At 42.5% G+C, this 20,887-nt stretch overlaps 1 long non-coding RNA gene across 5 annotated transcripts in view; it reads left to right on the top strand.

Annotated features, from left to right (window-relative positions):
* LOC106979618 (uncharacterized) overlaps positions 1-20,887 on the top strand; it is a 50,003-nt gene that overhangs the window by 17,272 nt on the left and 11,844 nt on the right. For 3 of the 5 annotated variants that reach the window (XR_008293644.1, XR_008293645.1, XR_008293646.1), the window contains exons 3-4: positions 240-330; positions 13,479-13,627. This is a non-coding gene — a long non-coding RNA (uncharacterized LOC106979618). Of the gene's footprint in view, positions 1-239; positions 331-13,478; positions 13,628-17,333; positions 17,533-20,887 lie in introns of all 5 variants that reach the window. The other 2 variants (XR_008293642.1, XR_008293643.1) reach the window with 1 other exon arrangement.

The following is a 20,887-nucleotide window of genomic DNA, read 5'->3' on the forward strand; positions in this document are numbered from 1 at the left end:
TCTGGAGCCGGATAGTCAGGCTGAACATCCAGCACTGGGTCTGAGGATTGGGTGAGTCCATTTGCTTCTTGGAGACTCAGGGCATATTGATACTTGCCTCCCTGGGCTGTGGGGAGGATTAAGCGAGGTATAGGCAGATGCTTAGTTAACTGAGATTGGGGGTGGGCAGGGAGGTGGCTGGTGGGCACCTGGGCCCAGGGTGTGCTCATCTCAATGAAACTCTCATTGATCATCTGCAGCAGCTTCAGGAACTGCTTGTCTTCATAGTCAAAGCGGCTTCCAAAGACGACAGAACTGATGACATTTGAGACAGTGCGGCTCAGGAAGAAGGTGGGTTCGATGGGGGAACCTGGGTGATAGAAATTGTCTATGTTAGAGGCAATGATTAGGAGCATGGGATGGGGAATCATTCAGTCACAGATATGAGTCCTGACTCCACTGGTTCATTGCACGTGTTAGTTACTTCATTTGTTTTGTTTTGTTTTGTTTTGTTTTGTTTGTATTTTGAGTCTAGATTTCCCAGGCTGCAAATTGGTTTAGTAACCACTAAACCTGAGGTTTCAATATAATTATCCATGTGAAATGCTTAGCACAGTCCCTGCATGTAGTAAGTACTCAGAAAATGCTAGTGGAGTTTAATCATCACCTTTTGGCATTAGTATTTAATTAATTGTGTTTGTGCTGTAGTCACAGATTTGGGAAAGAAGTTGTGGTATGGGACACATTAGGGGAAAAAAGGATGGCTGAATTCTGTGTATCTCTATCAATGACTCCATTTGAGCTATTAAGAAAAATTTTTCCTTGGCCTCAGCTGCACCATTTAAAATAGGATTCTGGGGGTGCCTGGGTGGCTCAGTCAAACATCGGACTTCAGCTCAGGTCATGATGTCACTGCTCGTGGGTTTGAGTTCCACATCGGGCTCTGTGCTGACAGCTCAAAGCCTGGAGCCTGCTTCTGATTCTGTGTCTCCCTCTCTCTCTGCCCCTCCCCTGTTCATACTCTCTCTCTTTCTCTCAAAAATAAATAAACATTAAAAAATAATTAAAAAAATTAAAAAATAAAACAGGATGCTGGATTGGGGGACAATTTCTCCAACACAACGCTTCATAGTCACAAATACACAATTTTGCAAATAATTTCTGGGGGTACATGAATGTTCAAAGCCTTTATGTAGACTGTTTAGCATCCATGAGACCCAGAAGAAAAATCTCTGATTTTGAGAAATTTATCTATCTCTTATCTATTCATCTCTGTAGTTCTTAGCTTCCATGTCTTTTCTTCTCCAAATCCCATTGGTTCCAGACCTTATTTTGGGGCAGCGATCAGACTCCTTAAAAAATATAATCAAATGGGCTTAAGAGTTTCAGATCTGCAAGATGAAAAAATTCTAAAGATATGTTTCACAACAATGTAAACATACTCAACACTGAAAAGTACACTGAGGAATGGTTAGGATGGTAAAAATTTATGTTATGTTTTTATAACAATTGTATGTATGTGTTATATGTATACAGATATATGTAATTAAATTTGATCCTGTCACCAGAAAAAGGTGCTAATTTACACATTGTAAAAGTCTGCATATGATTTCAGGAGCTCATAAAATTCTTGAGATCCACTGATTAAAGCTTCTGCACAAGTGGTCTTGAAGGGTCTTTCATGTTAACTTTTAACATGGAACCTGGCTGGAAATCTTAGTGAACCCTTAGTCTTTTTCATCCTTTCCCATTCTAGAGCTTTCTCCCACCAAGGCCCATCTTCTCATGACTGAGCTCTCTATAACCATTCAGTCATCTTGTAGCCCTGCCCCTTGTGACCTCCATACCCTTGGTCTTCCGTAATTCTTCTAGTAAGAAGCCAGCCTCCTCCTGGATCCGCTCCTCAATGCTCCGTTTTCCCATCCCGAAGTCCCGAAGAATGGTCAGGGAGAAGCGTCGGAGAATCCTCCATCGTTCTCCATTAGCCAGAGCTACACCTGCCAGAATCTCAATGTCAGCCTCTTGCCTCCCCTCCCCTTCCTGTGTCCAACTCTGTGATACACAAGGATTGGGATAAATTATGAAAGCTCTAGACTCTGCTCTCAAGGAAGCCCCTCCCAACTTCCTAGGCTTGATGGAGAGACTGTGGTTCCCTCCCTACAGGACCTCAAAAACAGTCTAGGATTGAGATGGAGGGAAAGGAAATTAGGCTGGCAATGACTGGGGGAGATGAAGGAGAGTTTCTTACAGGATAAAAACCCAGAACAGGATAAATAACTGGATGGATGCATAGGAATGTGGAGGGAGGTACAGATAGAATGCCATACACAATAACCTGGAATGGGGAACTACTTCTATTTTCTCATACCATTTGGATTCTCTAGACATAAGCATGCATATACACAGAAGCTTACACCTGTACATCAATATACCTACACAAAAGGAATTCCCTTCTAGTAAGAAACATTTAGAAATTACTAGATGTGCATGGATTGATGAATTAATGTTTGGAAACTTAATGGATTATTTCAGTGGATTAATGAATGGAAGGAAGAGCTTTTGACTGGAATGACTGATGAATGGAGAAAGACTCAATGGATGAATAAAGAGTTAATAATAGATAGTTTGAGATAAGAGTATAATTGGTTGGAAAGATATAAGGATGGAAAGATTAATAGATGAGTGAATGATGGAAAGATTAATGAATGAATGGATGAATGATGGATAGAGGGGTAAATGGAAAGTTAATTCACAGATGTCTAGATAAATTGGATAGAAAGATATTTGATAGATAAATTGGATAGATAGATAAATTGGATTTGATAGATAAATTGGATAGAAAGATAGATGCTTGGGTGGCTTAGTTGGTTGAGCATCTGACTCTTGATTTCAGCTCAGGTTATGATCCCAGGGTTTTGGGATCAAGCCCCCCGTTGGGCTCCACACTGAGTATGGAGGCTGCTTAAGACTCTCTCTCCCCCTCTGCCCCTCTCTCTTGCTCATGAACTCTCTTCTCTAAAAAAATAAAGAAAGAAAGAATAAGAAAGGCTAATTAATAAATGGATTTTTTGGTGGATGTATAGGTCAATGGAAAAGTGGATAAATGGAAGGAGATGTATGTGGATGGATGGATAGAAGGAAGTATGGAAAGAAGAGCATGACAGAGCTTGGAATTGAAAGGTGTGGGCAGTTAGAGATGGGTGTATAGATAACACTAAAAAGGTATCTACTTAAATGGAGGCGGCAGAGACCTATGGGTTGAGTGTGTGTATATGTATAGAGAAATAAGAAGTTTGGCTATAAGGGCTTCAGTGGATACACATTAAAAACAAAAGTAATGGGGCGGATACTCAAGAATCAGAGGGCTTGGGTTCAAAACAAAATGGTTCTACCACTTACTATATGATATTACCTAACCTTTCTCACCCTCAGTTTCCTCATCTGCAAAATTAGTAAGACATTAATATTCTCTCAAAGGAGTCAATGTAATAATTCATGTAGAGCACTTATCAAAGAACTGGGGACATAGGGAGTGTATAATCATTTTGTTGTTGTTGTTACTTACCATAACCTTGGAAGTTTCGCTCTATTGAAGCCAGTTCTCCACGGCCACTGAACTCATCAGCTCGGTCTACCAGGGCCTCCTTCACTGCCTCATGCCCACACAAAACAACTACAGGCCGTGGACCCATGTACACAGTGAAGACTGGGCCATACTTCTCCCTGAGCTAGGAGTGAAGGAAGACATAAGAGGAAGGACCTATCTGGAGCACCAAGTATAGACCAATCAAGGACTTTAGGGGTGGAAATTTCAAGGGAACATAAATGTGGGAATAACAGATAAAAGTGAGTCTTGGGCTTGGAAGGACTATTGAGAAAAAGGCACAGATGCCTTGGATCCTGTGATCCTGGGTAAGACACCCCCCCCAACACCTCCATAAGCCTTAGTTTCCTCATCTGTAAAATGGTGGACCTGGGTGAGCTAAGCTCCAAGATCTATGATTCTCTATCTGCAATGCTTAATTTCTAGATCCTTAAGATTTCATGATACTAAGTGTCAACGTTCTAAGATCATCAGAGAGCACGAGTTCTTGTGTTTAAGGGTGTAAGGTGCTGTGATTCCAAAGTCCTGAGATTGTGAGAGTCTTAAGTTCCAGTGTGCCAGGAGTCTGTGTTTCCAAGAGTTTAAGATTCTGCAATTTCAGTATTCTAAGGTTTATGAAGTCTATGTTTCCAAGAGTCTGTGTTTTGGACATTAGAAGGTTATACATGTTTCTATGGAATCCATTGCTTTTGGCCCTGTGAGAGGAGTAGTCAGACTTACCTTCATGAAAGACTGAAAAGTGGCATCAGTACGGACTTGCAACAGGTTCCCCAGGAAAGGTATTGGTGTGGGACCAGGGGGCAGCTTCCCCCCCTTGTGTCTCCTTTTCCAGGCAATGAGGATAAGTAGGCAAGATAAGGAGAGTGCCAGAAAGATGGTGAAGGCCCCTCCCAGCTCCATGGTGCCAGGTTGAAAGGTTGTGTCCAGGGCACCAGATCCTTCTTAAATATGTTCTGGAAAATCAGCTGTGCAGAAATCTGAACACCCTGAGATTCAAGTTTTCCGGGTAGGGATGCCATTAGAGAGGATATTGCTTTATCTGGAGGGTGGTTATATAACCTATAATCAACCACCTGAATAAAGGTGGATTGAATTCACCCAGGGAAATCCAATGGGGCCATCCCTCTTTCTTTATATTTCCAGTCCCCCAGCTCAACCTAGTTCAACATGTCCTGGTAGGATATGGGAGGCAGTTGAACATCATTTTTAGGCTGTTGTGTTTAGGAATCAGATAATCTGGGTTCAAATTTCAGCTCCACCTTTTCTTCACTGGGTAGGGCACCTAACCTTCTTGGCCTCAGTTTCCCTATCTGTCAAAAATAGGGTAACCACACTGTCTTAGAAAGTCTTGGTAGAGAACAAAGATGACTCCTTTCTCTTTGCCAGACCCTAATTCATCAATTAAAAAAAATACAGTAAGATGAAGATTTGGAATAGCAAAAGAAATAACTCAGTTGAAAGGGTTTTATTCAATAAGTTCTCTTGTTTCTACTCAAAGTGCTACCATTGCTAAATGGTAATAATCAAAGAATACTTGGGTTGATTTAGCAGGACTTTGCTGGTGTGTGTCTGTGTGTGCACATTTATTTTCAAAGTCTAAGATATAGAGGACACCTCTGAGCCCCACCTCTAGAAACATGGCCTACTGATTGCTGTCTGTTTATCTAAATAAACAGTTTTCAGCACTTTTTGTACCAAATACCTGCCAATCTTCTTTACTGTTCTGAAGCAAAATTCCTGGGTATTATATCCTACCTATACATGTTATTAAACAAAATCAAATGCCCTTCTCATGTGTCCAGATTCTCAGACTTGGAAAATAAATCCCTTAGCGAACCTGTAGGTTTTGGAATAAGACCTGGCTGGCTGGGCTGAGGTATGCTGTGTCCAAGAGAAGTGGTGGGGATTCTGTGAAAACTGAGTGACTCCCAGTGCACCACCTTTTGGATCTTCTATGGGCCACCAGGATGTCTTTTGTGGGGTAAGAGTTAGCTTTAGGCTGCCTCCTATGACCCTCACAGTTTTGGCTTCTCCCTTCCATTCTGACCTCCTTCCCGACACACACATACACTTACACCCATTCGGGAATAGTCCTTAATTAATTGTCTGTGATGGTGGTGGTTGAGTCTGGTCTTTCTGTTCAGACAGGAAAAGAGAAAGTGTCCTTAGAACAGTCCCCTTCACCATCCCACTCTAGTCAAGAAGCCAGGAGGAGAGACACTTGAACTAAACGGTGCAAGCAAGTTAAAGAGGAAAATTAACTGCAGAGAAATGCATGGACAGGCAGGTTGTGCCAAGATAGAGACCAAGACTGGAGAGAAACAAAGGAGAAAAGAAAGGTGCAGAGAAACAGAACCTGAGTGAGATCAAAATAGAGCGGAGAGAGACAGAGAATGAGTCAACTATAGGTATCAAGGAAGACACAGAGACCAAAGGAAATTCAAAGAAACAGAGAGAAGGAGAGACAATCAGGAAAAAAAACAAGGAAGCTTCAGGAGACAGACCTAGAGACTGAGAAAGAGAAACATGGCCAAGAAAGAAGAAACAAGAGGAACCTAGAGAGCTAGCGCCCCCTCCCTCTCTCTCCTCCTCTCTCAATCATTACCAAAAAACCATTGACTCAGAGGCGGAGATGGTCAGGGAGACAAGTCAAAGAAACAAAGAGATACGGAGACAGAGAAACACCCAGAGCAAAGTGAAATGGAGAAACAATGATTTGAGCTTCACAGGGTGTGTGTATGAAATGGAGCCTGGATCCTTTTATGCCTAGCCATCTGCCCCTCCTTCTGGGACCAAGACATGCTATGATGCTACCAGGGATGTCATTATTTATTTATTGTCATCTTTGTGCCAGGCACTGAGTTGTGTGCCTAACAAGCAGGATACCTTCTAACCCAAATGAGCAGCTTACAAGGCAGGGCACGTGGATAATGGCATACGGGAGGCAACACTCTAGGGGTCTGGAGACTGACATGAAACCCTTAGGAAAGTGAGCCTCTCCCTCCTGGAGCCTTCCTCCTCTGTATTTGGGGTATGATAACATGAGTACCTCCTTCATAGGATTTTTGAAGTTTGCCACAGAATAAAGAGCTCAACCAATGTGAGGTTTTTAGCATCATTAGATGGTTGTAAAATAGCATGATCCTAAGATTGCCTGAATACACCTTGGACAGTATCTGTGCCTCAGTTTTCTCATCTGGAAAATGGTACAAATGATTGTATTGATCTTTTGGGGTTTGGGACTATTCAGTGAGTTATGGCACACAGCAAGTACTTAACAAATTAGTTAAAATGAAAATTACAGCACCACTGGTCAAGGAGCCAGGACCAGGAAAAGCTGAGTGGAGAAAGGACATGGAAATCTGGAGAAATCGCTTTTGGCTGTGGTAGAAGGGAGAATGCCTAGAACTGATTTTTTTTTTTTAAGGAGGCAAGACAAGTGTCTGGGAGATCATCATGCATCATCTAAGAAGACCCATTATGGGAGGTGTTTTATGGGATGGTTCCAAGACTGAGATAAACAACTTCTCCAAGTTGGCATTTTTTTAATTTTTATTTTTTAATGTTTATGTATTTTTGAGAGAGAGAGAGAGAGAGAGAGAGAGAGAGAGAGAGACAATGAGCAGGAGAGCGGCAGAGAAAGAGGGAGACACAGAATTGGAAACAGGCTCCATGCTCTGAGCTGTCAGCACAGAACCCGATGCGGGGCTCAAAGCCATGAACCACGAGATCATGACCTGAGCTGAGGTCAGATGCTTAACCAACCGAGCCACCCAGGCGCCCCAAGCTGGCAATTTTCTAAGATTCTGTGGTTCTCAGAATCTGTTCTAATTTTTGAGATTCTGGAATTCTATGATTTTCAGCTTTCAGTGATCTGTGGGTTCTTCCAGTTGGAAGTGGAGATGAGCTTTAGAGAAGGGAGGAACTGTGGGGAGAGGGGCAGAATGACTTCTCACCTCCTCCTGGATGTTTTCAGCAGCAGCAGGAAGGTACAGCTGGTGCATACCTGTTGCTCTCCTTCACAACCAAAATAAACTTGTAAAGTCTTAGGAACCACATTCTAGATGGTGACTGTGGTGTAGGGATCATTTTTCTATTGGAGAATGGGAAGGATAGTAAATGGGGCTTCTGAATTTCTTTTCTTCTGCTAAGAAAAATTATTCAGAAATTATTCAAAAACAATCTAATAAAGAAAAAAATGATTATAGGACTTTTTCATGTCAAGCTAGGCATACTTTCTAACAGGCCCATTTAAAGATAATCTCATTCCAAAATTGGAATGTTACTTTGTTTACACAATTAACCAGGGTCCAAGGTTTTTACAATTCTGCCAAACAGCTAAGTCATGATGACTATCTTTTCTGTTTGGTAGAGATGGTGACCCTCCACCAAAATTAAAAAAAATAATAATGCCATAAAATCAGACAGTAGTAATTTTGTGTTTAACTCAGAACTTCTTTTTTTTCCTATAAAAAATCCTAGTGTTTCATTTGTCTTTTGAACCAGCTTTGTTTACATCTGGTTCCCTCATTAATGGATTAAATAATCTTTGTCACGTGTACATCTACTTTGAGAATTATGTTCTTATCATTTTGAGAATTATCCTTCCTTTATTTTCCTCATTTTCTTCTTCTCTTCCTTCCTGTCTCCCTTCACTTTTCCCCTCCCTCCATTCCCCCCCTTCTTCTCATCTCTTTCTCTCTCTATCCTCCTTCTCCCCTCTCTTCCCTCTTTTGAAGACTCTCCTCCCTATCTTCCTTCTTTCTTCCTTGATTCTCTCTCATCTCGCTGCTTCCCTCATTTTGTCTTTTCTCTCTTCTTTCTTTCTTCCCCCATCTTCCAACCCTTCCTCAACCAAATGGTGTAACATGTGCATATCTGTAATGCCAGAAGAAGATGAAGAAGAGAGACATAACGGGACAGTGAAAATATTACAAAAAAGAATGGCCAAGTTTTTTTTCCCCCAAAAGTAGCAACACACACCAAACCACAGATTCAAGAAGTTCAAAGAACACCAACTGAGTAAATACCAAAAAACCCACATGTAAGTGTATTATATTCAAACTTCAGGAAACCAAAGACAAAGAAAAAACTTTGCAGGAAGCCAGACAAAAAAATACACCTTACCTATGAGGAACAAGGATAAGTACAACAAACTTTTCTCAGAAATCATGCAAGCAAGAGGGGTGCCTGGGTGGCTCAGTCAGTTAAGTGTCTGACTCTAGGTTTTGGCTCAGGTCATGATCTCATGGTTCATGAATTTGAGTCCCACATTGGGCTCCTCACTGACAGCGTAGAACCTGCTTGGTATTTTCTTTCTCCCTCTCCCTCTGCCCCTCCTGTCTCTCTCTCAAAATAAATACATAAACTTAAAAAAAAAAAAAGAAATCATGTGAGCAAGAAAAAAATGGAGTGACATCTTCTAAGTGTTGACAGAAAAAACTGTCAATCAAGAATTCTATATACAGTATTCTGTATACTGTTGAGTGAAAACATCATTCAAAAGTAAAGGAGAAATTATAATAGTGATGTATGTGTGGCCGATGGTAGCTATATGTGTGGTGAGCATAGCATAATATATAAACATATTGAGTCACTATATTGTACACCTGAAACTAACGTCATGTTGTGTGTCGACTAAACTCACATTAAAATCATTTGTTAAGTAAAGGATAAATGAGCACGGTTTCAGTTTGGGATGATGAAAAAACTGGAAATGGATAGTGGTGATGGTTGCACAACATTGTGACTGTACTTAATGTCATTATACTGTACACTTAAAAGTGATGAAAATGGTTTATTTTATGTTACATATATTTTACCAAAATGTAAAAATGAAGGGCAAATAAAGACTCTCATAGACAAAAATAAAACAAAACAAAACAAAACAAACTAGGGCTGGGGGAAAGGGGTTATATTGCCCCCATACTTATCCTTATAAGAAATATTAAAGGAAGGGGCTCCTGGGTGGCTTAGTCAGTTAAGCGTCGGACTTCGGCTCAGGTCATGATCTCACAGTTTGTGAGTTCGAGCCCCATGATGGGCTCTGGGCTGACAGTTCAGACCCTGGAGCCTGCTTCAGATTCTGTGTCCCCTTCTCTCTCTGCCCCTCCTCTGATCATGCTCTGTCTCTCTCTCTCAAAAATAAATAAACATTTAAAAAAATTTTTAAAAAGGAATATTAAAGGAGGGTCACCTGGGTGGCTCAGTGGTTGAGCGTCCTTCTTCACCTTGGGTCATGATCTCTTGGCTCATGAGTTTGAGCCCATATCAGGCTCACTACTGTCAGCCTGTCAGTGCAGAGCCTGCTTTGAATCTTCTGTCCCCCTCTCTCTGACTCTCCCTGACTTGTGTTTTCCCCAAAATAAATAAATATTAAAAAAAAAAAGAAATGTTAGAGGAATTTCTTCAGTCAGAAAAACATGATTAAGGTCAAACTTGTATCTACAAAATACGTGAAGAGAGTTAGAAATTTAATAAATAAAGTTTCAATATATAGTATTTTTTATTTTTGCTTTTTGCTTTGAATTGCCACCCAAATAACTATTTAAAACAAAAGCAGTAATAATGTATTGGGTCCTTATAGCATGTGTGGAAGTGAAATATATGACAACGATGGCATAAGAGATAGGAAGGAGGAATTAGTAATATACCATCTAAGGTCCTTTCACTGCACACAAAATGGTATAGTTTTATTTGAAAATAAAGACCTACAATTTAACATTATATATTGTCTGGAGCAACCACTAAACTTTTTTTTTAAAAAAGGTATAAATAATATGTCACAAGCATAAAGAAAATGGTATCATAAAATATACTCAGTTAAAATCAGAGCAGTAAGAAAAAAACAATATAACCAATATAAAACACCTAGCAGATGGTAAATTTTAATCCAAATACATCAATAACCAGCTTAAATGTCAATGGTCTAAATATACTAATGAAAGAGGCACCTGAGTGGTTCAGTTGGTTAAGCATCTGACTCTTGATTTCAGCTCAGGTCATGATCTCACAGTTGTGGAATCAAGCCGTGTGTTGCACTCTGCACTAAGTGTGTAGCCTGCTTAAGATTCTCTCGCCTCCTCTCCCTCTACCCCTCCCCACTTGTGTGTGTGTGTGTGTGTGTGTGTGTGTGTGTGTGTGTATGCACATGAGTGCTCTCTCTCAAAAATAATAAAATAAAATAAAATAAAATAAAATAAAATTTAAATATACTAATGAAAAAACACAGATTGCCTGATTGGGTAAAAAAGCAAGACTCAACTATATGTTGTCTATAAGAAATCCGTATCCAATATAAAGACCTAGATTAAAAAATCAAAATAATGAAGAAAGATATACTATGAAAGCCTAATTCAAAGAAAGCTAGAATAGCTATATTAATTTTGATTTAAACTGTAGATTTCATAACAAAAAAAATTATCAGAAAGAGGGATGTTACATAATAAAAAAGAAGTCAATTCTTCATGAAGACAAAACAATCCTAATTAATATAATAACATATTATATAATAACAGAGCTTCAAAATATACAAGGCAAAAACTGATCTGAAAGGAGAAAGAGAAAAATCCCCAAATATAGTTGGTGACATCAACATTCCTCTCCCAATAATTGATAGAACAAGAAGGAAGAAAATAAGTAAGGTTATAGATGACCTAAATGGTACCATGAACCAATTTGACCTACTTGGCATCCATAAGACTCCATCCAACAATAGCAGAACACACTTTCTTCTCAAATAAACATGAAACACTCACTAAGATAGGCTATAATTCTTGGCTATAAAGCAAGTCTTAACAGATTAAAAAGAATAGAAATAATATATTGTGCATTCTTGGACCATAAAGGAATTAAACTAGGAATTAATAAGAGGAAATATGTTTTTAAAATGGAAATTAGGGGCACCTGGGTGGCTTAGTCGGTTAAGTGTCCAACTTTGGCTCAGGTCATGATCTCGCGGTTCTTGAGTTTGGGCCCTGCTTCGGGCTCTGTGCTGACAGCTTAGAGCCTGAAGCCTGCTTCAGAGTCTGTGTCTCCCTCTCTCTCTCTGACCCTCCCCCACTCGCACTCTGTCTCTCTCTCTCTCTCTCTCTCAAAAATAAAGATTTTTAAAAAATTAATGGAGGGGCGCCTGGGTGGCTCAGTCGGTTGAGCGTCCGACTTCGGCTCAGGCCACGATCTTGTGGTCCGTGAGTTCGAGCCCTTCGTCGGGCTCTGGGCTGATGGCTCAGAGCCTGGAGCCTGCTTCCAGTTCTGTGTCTCCCTCTCTCTCTGCCCCTCCCCCGTTCATGCTCTGTCTCTCTCTGTCTCAAAAATAAATAAACGTTAACAAATTTTTTTGAAAAATAAAAAATTAATGGAAATTAACACTCTTCCAAATAATCCATCTGTCAAGCAGACAGTCACAAATGTAACTTACAAATATTTGAACTAAATGAAAGTCAAAATTTGTGGGATATAGTTGAAACAATGCTTACAGGAACTCTGTAACACTGAAAGCATATATCAGAAAAGAAGAAAGATCTAATATCGATAACCTAAGTTTTCATCTTAGGAAACTAGAGAAAGAAAAAATTAAATCTAAAGTAAGGAGAAGGAAGGAAGTAATAAAAATTAGAGCAGGAACCAATGAAATTGACAGTAGGAAAAAAAATGGAATCAATAAAGTCAAAAGCTGATTCTTTAGAAAAGACCAATAAAATTGGTATAGCCAGTTTAATGGAGATAAAAAGGAAAAAGACACAAATTACCAATATCAGGAATGAAAGAGGAACATCAGTACTGATCCATAGACATAAAAAAGATAGTAGGGGGTGCACCTGGGAGGCTCAGTCGGCTGAGTGTTCCACTCCTGATTTCAGCTCAGGTCATGATCTCAGTTTGTGGGATCTCAGTGGGAGCTGTCAGTGCAAATCTTGCTTGGGATTTTCCCTCTCCTCTCTCTTTGCCCCTCCTCTCTCCCTCCCTCTCTAAATAAATAAATAAATAAATAAATAAATAAATAAACAAACAGACATCTTTTATAAAGATAGTAGAGGACTTTTGCAACTTTTGAAAGTCAAAAGGACTTTTGAAAGTTTAGGTGAAACATACCAATCGTTCGAAAGATGTAAACTACCAAAACTCACAAAAGAAGAAACAGATAACCTGAATGACCCTATGCCGATTAAAGAAATTGAAGTTGTAGTTGAAAACCTGAAGAAGAGGGAGGAAGAGGAGGAGGAGGAGGAAGAGGAGGAGGAAGAAGATGAGGAGGAGGAGAAGGAGAAATAGTAGTAGTAGTATGTGGTACTGTATAATGAATTTGGTAGCATTTTTTCCTTAATAATATGGTTTACTACATTGACTTTTTGTGGTGTCGATCTAAAGAAAGGGAGAAAGTTACCATGTCCATGGATTAAAGACTTGATATTGTTAATTGTTTTTAATATTTATTTGTTTTTGAGCGAGAGAGACAGAGCACGAGCAGGGGAGGAGCAGAGAGAGAGGGAGACACAGAATCTAAAACAGGCTCCAGGCTGTGAGCTGTCAGCACAAAGCCCAACGTGGGGTTCAAATGGCAGGATCATGACCTGAGCCGAAGTCGGATGCTTAACCGACTGAGCCACCCAGGCATCCCTGGTTTGGTTTTGTTTTTTAATTCTTTTTTGAGAGAGAGAGTGTGAGTAGGTGAGTAGGGGAGTGGCAGAGAGAGAGGGAGATAGAGGATCTTAAGTAGTCTCAGCACTGTCAGCACAGAGTCGCTTGCAGAGCTGAAATCAAGAGTTGGCTGAACCCACTGAGCCACCCAAGCACCCCTAATACTAGATTCTTAAAACATTTCTGAGTTTCTGTAAGAATAATATATTTTTATTAGTAGTATTTAACTGTTGGAATTTCTGTCCCTTTCTGATAGCTGGGATGTGGAATTGATGGCTGGAGCTCTAGCAGTCATTTGCATCATGACATGATCTTGGGAATGGAAAACACACATCATAGAACAAGAGAGAAGAGCCAGACCCTGTGGAGCACCCTACACTGACAACCTCTGAAAGTGTCCAATATGTAAGAGAATTACATTATCTTACTTAAACCCCTGTTATTTTTTTCTTTTCTGGTTATTTTCAGGTGAACCCACCCTCCACCACACTCAAATGTGCATAGGTAATGAAAACAAAAGAAATGGTTGACCACAGCCAATTCCACTTAAAAAACTGAGGAAAGAGGTAGACTGTAAGAGACAATGATAATAGGGGTGGATTTGTGAATGCTTTGATCAGAAAAACAGTGAGACCGTAAGATAATTTATAATTCTGAAGGGGCTATTCTGGTGGAAACACCAGTCCCAGGGGAACGTATAAGGTATGCATGGAGGCCAAATGAGGGGAGTGGCCGATGAAGGACAGAGTGATGAGGGAAGAGATGGTGGTGAGGGAATGGCATGAGGTGAGGCAGTGTCTTCAGAGAATTGCAAAGAGCTGATCAATTGAGGAAGAGAAGAAAGGAGATTAAAAAAAAAATATTTATTTACTTTTGGGCGAGTGCAAGCGGGGGAAGGGCAGAGCGAGGGAGACAGAGAATCCCAAAGTGGACTCCGTGCTGACAGGATGACAGTGCAGAGTCCCACTCGGGGCTCGAAACCATGAACTATGAGATCATGACCTGAGCGGAAGTTGGACACTCAACCGACCTAGCCACCCAGGTGCCTCAGAAAGGAGATTTTAATAACATCCCAAGGGCTATGTGCTTGATTCCACAAGTTATTCAGCTAGTTGCTCTAACAAGCCCAAAATCTCATTATCTTAACACAAAAAGTTTTATTTCTCACTTATACAAGGCTCATGCTGATGTTCCTGCTCCTAACCTAGCTGCAAGGGATACTGGGAAATGTAATCTTGTGTGCCCAGGAGAAAGAAACAGCATTGGCGAACGCTTAACCAGTCTCTGCCACGATGACATTTGTCATTTCCATTCCATCATGAGCTCTTCTTACTGTCCTGATAGAAAGACAAATACATGTTTTAACAGACTTTGAATTAATTTTGAAGCAGGACCATGTTTTACTGAACATGACCCTATATCCAAACTGGATTGCAGGGATATTTCTGCTAAGGGGGTCTTGCACATTATTTTAAGGATTTCACAGAAACTCTCTAATCCTAGTTATGGACCCTGGATTAGATTTCCCTGGCAAGAAGAACTTTAATGACCTTTCCTATAAAGAGTCAGCCAGGGGCCCCAGCTTGTATCCAGGAACACCAAGCCCAGACCTTCCCAAGGAGACCAATTCACTCCAGACTTGATAAGACCCCGACCACGTGGTTTAAGCTTCTCAGGCCTGACCCCATAATTCCCATATTAGTTTCTTAGGGTTGCTGTAAGCAAGCACTACAAACTAGGTGGCTTAAACAACAGAAATGTATTCTCTCACAGTTCTGGAGGCTAGAAATCCAAAATCAAGGTGTCAGCCATGCTCTCTCTGAAGCCTTTAGGGGATTATTATTCCTTAAGTCTGCCTGGCTTCTGGTGATTGCTGGCAATCCTTGGTGTTCCTTGGCTTCTAGATGCATTCTTCCAATCTCCACCTCCATCATCACATGGCATTCTCCTTGTGTGTCTATGTGTGACTTCACATTGTGTTCTCTCCGTGTCTGTGTCTCTATTTTCTCTTCTTATGACATTAGCCATTGGATTAGGGCCCACCCTGGTCTAGTATACCTCATCTTAAGTAATTATACCTGCAAAGACCCTGTTTCCAAATAATGTTCCATTTTGAGGTTCTGGTTGGACATGAATGGGGGCGTTACATACTATTCAACCCAGTACAATACCATATCCCTTTCCTCATCTTTTCTGCACCCCATACCATAGTCTCTCCTAGGACACCTCTAACAGAAGGCCAGCCTCCTTTTGGATCTGCTCTTTTTTCCCCAACCTCAAATCCTGCAGAAACATCAAGAAGTAGCAAAAGATCTTCCTATGTTCCCTGTTGACCAGTCGCACCTGCTAGCACCTTAATGTCTGTTTTTGCTTCCTCCTACTCATAGACCAGGGCTGGAGACATGATAGGATCTGTCTGGGTCCTTCTTTTAAGGATCTCCCTCCTTCCTTCATGTTCCCAGATTCATGGCAAGCCATGCTGTAGGGAGAGTGGGGTGGGGACAACACCAGTCCCTGTGTCACATCCTTGTGAGGCCCCTTCTTCTTCATCCCTCCTTCTGTCTCTCACAGCCTGGGAGGCTGAAACCCAGGATAAGAGGACTTCAAGTAGATAACATAGGGTGGTGGTTCAGACGGTGATGGGGAGTGAGCTTATGTGGTGGGATGAGACTGGTGTATGATTGATGATGAAGAGCCCAGCCTGGATCATCTGGAACCTTCTGGAAGCCCATTTCTGATTCTTCCTGCTGTGCCTTCTCCCCAGAAGGGCCCATCTCATTGTTCCTTCCAATCCCTTCCTCTTTTCTTCTAAAATTGGACAAGGAGATCAGACCCCAACTTTTTCACTCCTAAAAAAAAGTCAAAAGAGAGCTCAGGACTCAAGGAGAGGGTCACACTGGAAAAGAGGGAAAGCGAATCAGTCAGTGTGGAATTTCCTGATGAGGGCGACATGGAGAGGGGGAAGGATCAAAACTGGTAGAAATGGATACAAGCAAGGACTGGGTGGAAGCATGTATGACTGAATGAGGGAAAGGAGGATGAATGGTTGGGAGGATGGACAACAGCATGGGTGGACAAATGGAGGAGAATCACTGGATGTGGGTGGATTGATGGATTAGCGAGTAGGAGGGTGGCAAATGTGCGGAAGGTTGTGTGGACTGGTGAAGGGGAGGATGAACAAATAAATGCACTGATAGATGGATAAGAGGACGTAATGACAAAAGAGTGGATAGATGGCTAAATGGATGCCCAGTAGGAGAGAAGAATGGATGATACTGGAAAGGTTTGCCTGGTTGAATGTGAATGGAGGGAAGAATGCCTGTTGATGGGCAGAATGAAGGGAAGGTTGAATGAACCACTGTGGGGGGGTAAATTCTTTTTGAAAATGGTGCGGGGGGGGGGGGGTAGTTAGGGATGAATGGATGGATCTTAGAGTACTACATCTCTCTGAGGCTGGAGGTGTATGGTTCCTACAGATTTGGGGCCGAGGGCTGTTCAGTTGTAGTCATAAGTGGAATAAATGTTGTATCTGTTAGTATCAGAGACCCAAACATAACAGTGGCTTATGCAAGATAACATATCTCTGACACGCCCGTTTGAGTGTCAGCAGTCAGAGGCTGATATGGGAGCTCCAGTGCTAAGAACCCAGATTTCATCTGTCTTTCACTCCACAATTTCCCAAGGCATTGCCTTGATTTTCCCAGCTCACCATCTCATGCGCTGGGACTGCATTCCAACCAGCAGGGCAATGGGGCACGGGAGTGGAGGTGGTCACACATCACCCCTTCAACCCCAGATCTCATTTGGGCACAGTCTCAATGTCATGCCTAGTGCAAGAGAGGCTGGGGAATGCAGTCTTACTTTGGATGGTCTTGGGCTAGAAGGAGTAAATGGACATAGAGGAACAATGAACAGTGTCTGCCTTGGGGATCAACTCAGAGCTGATAGGGAAACAAAAGAAAAACAATCTGCAAACAACACCGTTGATATTCAGCTGATGCACTCATTATTATGAAGGTCTGGAATAGTGAGTGGGGTCCCAGACAGGTTCCTGGACGTGGCAGAGATGAATACTTTGGGCAACTTGCTCTTTTTATTCACATGCTTTCAGATGGCAAAGATCACCAGGACAGACATGTGGCAGACAGGAAGAGGTAAAGACCTCTCAGATGTCCATGTTACCAGGAAGAAGGAACCGTCCTTGGCCATGGGCCCTGGAATCAGAGATCCTGGGATTCAGCCTCTTCAGTAACCTGAATACCTTTGGATTAAAATCCTGGGGGTTGGATCCCACGTGGGAGTTGCCACAGGTGTGGAGTTTATGTAACTTCTAGTCTCCTCTGAGCTCACTATTGAGTGCTGTGTCTTCATCCCCCCCCAGCCCCTCCTCACTCATGTCTGCACCTTCCAATTTTGAGAACAGGTCCAAGGTCATGGAATATTCTAGGGTCAGGGAGAACTAGGTTTGAGCTCTGCCTCTGCTTCTTTATTGGTGAGTGTGACTTTGAACAAGACACCTAATTTCTTTGAGCCTCAGTTTCCATTCCCATAAAATGAGATACCCATAACAGTACCTTCCTTGCCAAACCTGGATGTTTGTGCAGATTGGATGTATTTAAAGCTGTCAGCACTGTGGCATTACTATCATTCAACAATCAATTCTCTCTAATCCGGGGTCCTCAGCCCTTTGAAATCTGTTCTCAGGGAGGAATTTACTGTAACTGGGGACACTGGAGAGGGCAGAGAGACTGAGCAGGGCTGAGTGCAGACTATAGTCAGTGGCAGGTCATAGACAGATCACAGCACAGACCGCCAGTGGGTGCTAGACCAGCAGGGAGAAGAGGTGGGGGTTGCCCATTCCTGAGCATCTTCTATGCGCTAGCTCTGTGCTAGATTCCCGACTGTCACACTCATATGGATCTTCACGTCTTTGTGCATCATTTCCATTTTACACATGGACAGGCTGAGGCTTGCCCAGGTTATAGGGCTCTCAGGGGCAGAGTTAGGATTATTAGCACCTCAGTTTGCCCCTCCAGGAACTATCTCCCACCAGTGACTGGCTTGGGGCTCCTGGGAAGATTTGGGGTGGGACCAGCTGGTATGTATCAGAGAGGGGGTAAGAACTAGGGAGACTATGAGTGGGGTGTGGAGGTCCCTGCTGCTGAAATGGGGGTGTTGGGAGGGTAGCTGCTTACTATTTTTCTCTGGTGGGTGGGGAAGTGACCTATAGAATTTTCAGGAGCACCATGGTGACCAAGAGCCCCCAGAAAGAAGGGAGAAAATAAAGCATTGTCTCCTTTGCTGAAGCTCAAAGTCAGTGGGCTGGGCTGGAAGCCAGGCGTCCTTCCTTCTGTCCTCAGAGACCCAAGCTCAGCTGAATTGGATGATTCTCCAGTTTCCACTAACACTTCATTTGCATTGTTTTACAATTTTTCTAGGGGCTGAGGGACAGCCCAAGTGCTTGTCTATCTCCTCCTGGAAGCTCCCCATGACTGCAAGCTTTTGTCCTTCAAAAGCTTTGTCCTCAGCCCTCTGGTCTGAACTGTTTTATTCTGTCTACAGATGAGGGAGGCATTTACCCGATCTCTGCAGGAAGAATGAGCTGGGAGAGCATCTATGAGGCCAGGTTGGTGGACTGAAAAAAAAAAAAGAGAGAGAGAGAGCTAAGAAGGGCGCATAGAAAGAAAATGTTCCTTCCTGGTCTCCCTCTCATCCCCCACTGCCCGTATGCATAACAAACAATTACATAATCAGCCCCGTCTTACTTGGCAGGAGTCAGAAGGGGAGGGATCTGGGCAAAGAACATATGTAAGTAAGAAGGGAGCAAAGAAAGCAAGCTCAGGGTGACAGAAAGCAAGAGAAAGAGTGGCAGGGGACAGAGAGAGAGTGTCAGAGAGAGATGAGGAGAGAGAGAGGTGGAGAGGACAGGAGGGAGGGGTCAACTGGGACCCCGAGTGGCAAGGAGAAGGAATCAGAGGAAGGCACAAGACAGACAGAGCCCAGGAGGGAAAGACACAGACAGAGGAGGGAAGAGGTAGAGTTAGGGGACACTCACTCAGAGATAACACAGACAAAGAGAGAGACCTGGGTACATGGAGAGATCTAGAGAAGGAAGAAATAGAGCCTGAGATAGAAGGCGAGGGAGAGGGACACAGAGACACAAAGAAGAGCCACAAGAGTCCAGGGAAGGAGACAGAGACCTGCCTGAGGCAGAAACAGAGTGACAGTGAGGACCAGACAGATGATCTCCTCAGAGGGCTGGCGACCTGGCCCAGCCTTGTGAACAGCCAGCAGACATTATATTTTTCTAGTACGTTTTATGTGTCGGGCCCTGACAGACCTGATCCCTTGTAATCCCAACTACCTGCTTCAGTGACAAGGACAACAGGTAACACTTACAGAGCCCTGACTATGTCTGGGAATGGTCTGAGCACTCTGCACACACCCAGCTGGTCCCACAGCAACCCCACACAGTAAGGGCAACTGTGACCTCCATTTCACAGAGGGGGAGACTGAGCATGCAGAAGGTTAAGTCAAGGTCACTAGTGAGGAGGCAACACCCAGGCTGTCTGGCTCCAATCTGCCATTTTAAGTCCTCCACTCCCAAGAGAGAGAGAGAGAACTGGGGACCCTAAAATTGTGCCCCCTAAATTTGCAGAAGTGAGAGTTCTTAATCCAGAGTCCAAAAATTGTTGGAAGGAGCCTCTGAATGCCCTCAAAATGATTGTGAATCATGGGGTTCCATAATGCCCACCTGGAGAAACTGAGCTCAAGTATTCTGGATCCCTGGAAGGTATAGCTCTAATTTGTTCTACACATGGTTATTATTAACCTTACTACATGTTGGGTGCTGTTCTGAAGGATGGGGGTCCACAGGGACCAAAGCAAACAGTTGCAACAACAATAAATAAATCAATGAGAATCCCTGTCCTCATAGCTGTCATTTGGACAGGAAGAGTCACTGATGGCTCCCAAAGTTCTTCAGGCTGGCACTTGCCTCAAGCCTTTTGCCCTCACCAAGGCATTTCCTCTGCCAGGAATGCTTCTCCCCACAGTTTCCCATGGCTGAGTCTCAGAAATCACCTCCTCAAAGAAGCCCTTCCTGACCACCCAATCTCCAGCAGCCCCCATCATTCAGTACCTTTTATGTTTCCTTGCTTAATTTTCGTCATGGTGTTTATCACTGGCTGAAGTTATTGTATTTATTTGGTATGCTGCTTGCTTTTAGTTGGCTGCACCTGCTAGAATTTACAGCCTTCATGAGGGAAGGGACTTTGATTTTCATATTCTTTGCTATACAGCCCCTGTGCCTACATTAGCATGTAGTACGTGCTCACTAAACCTTTGTTGATTGGTAAAGACAATAAAGTCATGTATAAGGCTCCCCCTGGACCACTAGTGGCTCTATCTGCCTTTCTCACAAGTATTAACTCAGTTAATCTCCACATGCCTTGGAGGAGGGATTGTGGATGGGGAAAGTGAGACAAAAAGCTTAAGAAACTTGCTCCAAGTCACAGCACTGGATGATTCAAAGTCACACACAAATACGGAATCTAAGAAAACAAAGGTTAAGAACCAGATCCCAAATTATGGTAAATTAACAGAGTAAAGAATATCCACCTCGGGGGTGCCCGTGTGGCTCAGCAGTTAAGTGTCCGACTTCGG

The sequence above is a fragment of the Acinonyx jubatus genome, chromosome E2 (genome assembly GCF_027475565.1).
Source record: "Acinonyx jubatus isolate Ajub_Pintada_27869175 chromosome E2, VMU_Ajub_asm_v1.0, whole genome shotgun sequence".
NCBI lineage: Eukaryota > Metazoa > Chordata > Mammalia > Carnivora > Felidae > Acinonyx > Acinonyx jubatus.